The sequence below is a fragment of the Nicotiana tomentosiformis genome, chromosome 1, assembly GCF_000390325.3.
Source record: "Nicotiana tomentosiformis chromosome 1, ASM39032v3, whole genome shotgun sequence".
NCBI lineage: Eukaryota > Viridiplantae > Streptophyta > Magnoliopsida > Solanales > Solanaceae > Nicotiana > Nicotiana tomentosiformis.
In genome coordinates, this window is record NC_090812.1 from 126,551,625 (window position 1) to 126,557,799 (window position 6,175).

General features: G+C 36.4%; 1 long non-coding RNA gene across 1 annotated transcript; it reads right to left on the reverse strand.

Moving 5' to 3' along the window:
* Positions 1 to 2,877: 2,877 nt before the first annotated feature.
* On the reverse strand, positions 2,878 to 5,659 carry LOC117277667 (uncharacterized). The gene is made up of 3 exons (XR_004507980.2): positions 5,230 to 5,659; positions 4,120 to 4,334; positions 2,878 to 3,514 (listed from the first exon to the last, which is right to left on the reverse strand). It is a non-coding gene; the product is annotated as an uncharacterized lncRNA (long non-coding RNA).
* Positions 5,660 to 6,175: the final 516 nt, after the last annotated feature.

Here is a 6,175-nt window from a genome sequence, read left to right on the forward strand (position 1 = left end):
CCTTATCTCTCCAATCTTCTTCTCCAGTTTCCTGTAAATAGATAGAGGCATTAAATTAATTGAGGTACCGGAATCACATAAAGATTTATCAAAATTAATAGTTCCTAAAGAGCAAGGTATAGTAAAACTCCATGGATCTTTACACTTTTGTGGGAGTTTGTTTTGAAATATCGTGCTGCAATGCTCTGTGAGCTTGACCACTGAGGTATCTTCTATCTTCCTCTTATTTGTAAGGATCTCCTTTAAGAATTTAGCATAAGAAGGCATTTGTGAGAGCACTTCTGTGAATGGTAAGTTTACATGAACCTGTTTCAGCATATCCAGAAATCTCTCAAACTGCTTGTCCAGATTTTCTCTATATAGCTTTTGGGGGAAAGGTAAAACAGGCATATGCTCGCTCTCATCATGTTCCTCCCTTCTCGAAGTTTCTCCCTTCTTCTTTTTCTCAGCTTTCATCTGGCCCTTCTTCTTTTTATCAATATCATTCTTCAGCTGCTCCCCACTTTCTTTTTCAAGTTTCACATCATTTTGGATCGGGGTGGGATCTTTCAACACTTGCCCACTTCTCAAGGTTACATCATTCACTGTTTCTTTGGGATTTCTTTCAGTATCACCAGGGAGAGTGCCCGAAACCCTCTCAGATAATATTGTTGCAATCTGTCCCACTTGCTTCTCTAAATTTCGAATTGCTGCCCTTTGTACTTCAAATCTTTCATCAAATTTTACAATGAAGGCCTTCATGAGATCTTCTAGACCAGGATGATTGGGCTGTTGAGGCTGAAACTACTGCCTTGGCTGATTCATAAAACCAAGAGTTCCTTGTCCCTTAAATCTAGAGTTGTTTTGTTGCCATGCATTTGCGGTACCCCCAGGTGAACTCCATGAAAAACCGGGGTGCTTCTGATCCATTGCATTAAAGTTGTAAATTCCCATAACATTTACTTCCTCAATTGAGGCTTGACAGTCATGAGTAGGATGTCCTCTTCTACATATATCACAAGCTACATGAGGCTCATTTTGTATCGAGGCTAAGGCCAGCTTTCTTATTTCTTTAGCCATAACATCAAGTTGTACCTGCACAGATGTGTTAGCATCAACTTGGTGAATACCAGTTGATATTTTTATTTCAGTACTCTCAGAGGGCCACTGATTAGCATCTTCAGACAACTCATTAAGAATTGTAACTATCTCCTTTGGAGTCTTCTTCATCAACGGGCCTCCAGCTGCATTGCTCAATGTTCTACGTGAGGCCGATGTCAATCCATCCCAAAAGTCCTAGAGTTGCATCTAGAGTTCAATTCCACTATGTTGATACTTTCTAACTATCTCCTTAAACCTCTCCCATGCTTCAAAAATAGTTTTGGTCTCTTTCTGGCAGAAGTTGTGGATTTCTTGTCTAAACTTGCCCGTTTTAGCTGAGGAGAAATATTTATCAAGGAATTTTTTGGTCATCTCCTCCCATGTTCTAATCGATCCTGTGGGTAAGCTTTGAAGCCACTGCTTTGCGTCATCTTTGAGTGTGAAGGGGAACTTTCTTAAGTACACATCATCTTGTGACATACCATTGTATTGAAAGGTGTTCATAATCTCCTCGAAGTCCATGAGATGTGTGTTTGGATCTTCGTTCATCTTGCCTCTGAAGACACATCAATTCTGAAGGATTTGAAGCAACCCTTGCTTCAACTCGAAATTGTTAGCTGCAATTGGAGGTGGTCTAACACTTGATAAGCCTTGATTGTATACCAGTCTAGCATAATCACCCAGTGGTCTCCCAGGCATGAGAGCTATATTTCCGAACTGGTCTGCAAGCAAGGGTTAATTTTGAGCAATTCTCCGACCCCTCTCTTCTTCATAGATAACATGTGCATCTCTAATAGCTGCTTCCTCAGCATCCCGTGCAGCTTTTTCTCGTTGTTGGGCTGCCTTTCTTATAGCCAAATCTACATTATCATCATCGTTCCCAGCCATAGTTCCTTTGTTTAAGGATTGTCCAACCTTTTCTAACATCTCGGTGAGATTTCTTTCCTTCCTAAGCTGTCGCAGTTGTTTTTCTATCTCGGGCTCATATGGTAGTACTTCTTTCGCAGAGGCTCGAGTCATGCACCAATCTAATTCTGTAACCTGCGCACAGTCAACAAACACCAACCGTAAAAAAGGAAAAATAAAATAAAATAAAAATAAAATTTTTTGAATTAGCACTACAAATTATTTCAAACACTATTGATTGCCAATCCCCGGCAACGACGCCAAAATTTGACGAGCGCAAAATGCAACACAAAATTATTGCTCGCTAATCAAATATAGTATAGTATAATATCGTATCCACAAGGATTGGATTTAAACAATATTCTCGTAGTTTCTAGCTTGGTTGCAATCCAAAATGATCAACAGTTGAGATTTATAAGATGTCTAACTAAAATTAACTAAGAATATAAAGCTATTGACTAATGACAGTCGAAACAAGGAATAAGCAAGGAAGGTTATCAATGAGAGAAGATAGAGTTTTGATATGATATGTGCAAGATAATTGTTCGGTATCTAACTCTAGCTAATTCACTTCTATTGTTTAAGTGAGTCTCTTGAATTCACTCAATTATTAGTTCAAACATTCAGCAAAAACTCCTCTCTCGATTAAGTTTTAACCTTACAAGATGAACCAATGTAAGCATGTGAAGATATGCAAGAATTCGTAGTGGATTGGTATTTAGGAAAACCTCTTTCGATTATTCTTCTAACTAGGTTTAATCAATGATTCAACTAGCCTCTTTCGATTACTAAGAAGAATTAATGAACTCAACCAACAATATAATGCAAAGATATCACAAGTTATGCCTCTCTCGATTACATGAACTAGTGAATATAGATGCAACAACTAAATCATCCAAAAATGCTTTAATACATAAAACTACAGTTATAACCCACAAACAATTATCAATACACCAAATCCATCAAACCCTAAAGAGAACTACTCCATAGATATGGAGAAGTTTATCACAAATATAATTAGAGTATAGGAAAACATAAATTCAATCCAAACTCGGTTCTTGAGTGAGGAAGGAATGATGAAATCTTTGTTCTTATGTTCTTCCAACTCCTCCTTAGCCTCCTTAGGTCCAAAGTATGTCAAAAGTCCAAAGAATAACGTTTTTTCATGTATTTATACCAAGTAGGATCATACCAAGACGAAACCACATTCTCCTAGATGAAATAGGACATTGTCTCTATAAAAATTATACAGGCGCACCGCATGGGGCGATGCGCCATACAGGGCATTAATGGAGAAATTCAGAGAGTCAAATCTATCAGGCAGTAGGAAATAGGCAGTCGCGATGCCCTACGCGTCGCGACAGTGGGGATTTCTCATAGTACGGATCAAATTTTAATTTTTGACGTCCAGACTTGGTCCTCGACCCCCAAACACGATCCCGATTTAATCCCTTGGGCTTTTACTCATACTTTAAAGCTCCAGATCGCTCAATTCATTCCATAACATCTACATAGCTTGGAATCACTCCTACAAGGCATAAAATACACAATAAGTGCAAAACACAACCAATTAAAACTCAAACACAAATAAAGTGCAGTGAATTAGAGTGCAATAAGCGACTAAAACACGTAATTATAACCTGCCATCACTCGCTTAAAAACTCTATAACTGCTCAACTCCAATATTTGCACACATATGTAAAAGTATAATATACTCACATAGGCACAGTACTTAGTAAGTATCACTAATTATTTTTCCAATAAAGTAGTGGTGAGAATTTAGTCAAAATACTCTCTTATTTACCTGTGCAATTCATATATATAAAAACAATCGAGAAAGTGCATAGAAGCAGCATAATAAGCTAATCACAATCAAACCATATAATAATATCAGAATAGAGCATATAAAGCGATACACCATATCTCGCTAGCAAGTCCAATGCATGTATTAGTGCATAAAAATAATGTATATCTATTGATATACACAACTAAGCGCTTATATAAATGCCCATTAACAAGTTCTATGCATGTGTGTAATGCGTCAAAATAGCATATATAATGACATGCACAATTATTGTGTGTAAGAATGCATGAGTAGAATAAAGCATCACTTAAACCAAATAAAGTTTCCACCTTTATGCTCAAATCAATCAGTATCACAAATCAACCAAAGCTTATCAGTTTCTCACAAACCCGCGTGTATGCCATCAAGAGTGAAACATCTGAGGACGATTCATGTGGATCTAAATATGACATAAACGGTATTTGAAATCCTTTACGCCTTACAGGAACATGATGTAATATGCCATAACTGATATCTCAACAGGAATGTGAATCCACATGCCTAACTGCATGGAAAAAGCAACATGTTCAACATGACTCGCATGCACAACTCAACGTGCCAAAATCACATCTATGTTTGAACCTCATATGCAAATAAAGATACATATGTTCAGTGCATGACTATCAAGAGAGTATCTGACATACATATAACCTATCATGTTAAACTAGCATGTGAAGAGATGCCTATAACATGATACCAGCATACAAAGATGCACAAATAGTCATGACTGAAAGATTAAAAATAATTAGTGTATGACTAACAAGTAACTCATGTAATCCAATATACATAACACTATCATATTAAACTAGCATGTAAAAAAAATACCTTTAACATAATACTAGCACGAATAAGATGCTCAAGTAGTCATACAACAATTAAATCAAGTAAAGTAAAGCATATGAAGCTTATCCTTCTACCCGAATATAGAATCACATGACATTCGCGTATACGCTCGTCACCTCGCATATACATTACCGACAACATATAGCACATAGCAAGCAAGACGATTTGAGAAAAATTCTCTCTAAGGTCAAGTCTTAATTTAACTTGGGCCAAGCATACGCTACTCCTGAAGAACACCCTTGTCTCGGTCCAAATCCGCAGGGTGTCAAATAAAGCTATTGGACTCACTAGATCAATCAAAATCTAAAGTTAGATCAAAAAGTTAACTCAAAGTCAAACTCGATCTCACATGTTCAAACTCAAAAACCAAAGTCAAATCCTGTTAACCCATAACCTCACGAGTTCAAATCTATGCTTATATTACATCATTTAGGAATTCAAATTATCATTTAGATGATTCTACGTTTTCTCCAAAATTTCGCCTTCAATTCATATTTATAACATAAAATTGATAATAGATTCATGATGTATTTACAGATTCGAGTTAGATCACTTACCACAACGTTGTAGATGATAAATCCTTGAAGAATTGCTTCAATCCAAGTTTTCTAGCTTTAAAAATGATGAAATAAATGAAGGCTATTTAAACAAAAGGGTCAAATCTCTAGAAAATTACCCTATCACACCACGCCTTACAACGTGCAGGTCTGTTCCGATGGAGCTTGCTGGGGTTTCATACAAATCTCCCCCAAACACGCCAAAAACTCACCAGGACCCCTCCAAATTATCCCGACATATCCATATATGAACTCTTCCAAAGGCTCGAAATATGAAACGAAGTGCCACAAACCAAAACGAAGACTCAAGTCAATTTAAAGAATCTTTATAGTTCTAACTCTTATATAATAGCACCAAAATGCTCTAGAGCACCTTGGGTCTTATTTCGAATATATATACAAGTTCAAATAAAATATATAAATTTATTGGAAGCTTTATAACATAAACTAAAGTGAATTACAAGAGTCGGAGGGTAAGGTGCTACTTAAGCTCTTTAAGCATCATAATAGCATGATAAGGTTATAAATCATTTCCTAGCCCATTCAAGGTTTAAATCACCCATAATCGCAAGTCACAAAATATCATTCAAACCTACTCAAAGTCTCAAACTAGAGAATGAGATGCTCGAAATCAAAACGACTGATTGAATCATTACTAAAAGTCTTCAAATAGTAACTAATCTTTTTATACATTAGATTGTAGCTGAGCTATAAACAAATAAATTAGAAAATAGGTTGCTCCTACGAATATACAAAAGTTCATCATGGCAAAACATTAATGTTCCACCCTTATTTGTGAGACATCTTGTTGAGATTTTGTGCATTGAGTACTATGGTACATTTGTCTTAGTTCTAGGGAGATTTAGATGCTCCTTTTGGAGATATCTTTTGATAATAGATTAGCATTGCTATATGCGAGTCAAAGTTGGTATTCACAGATTTCCCT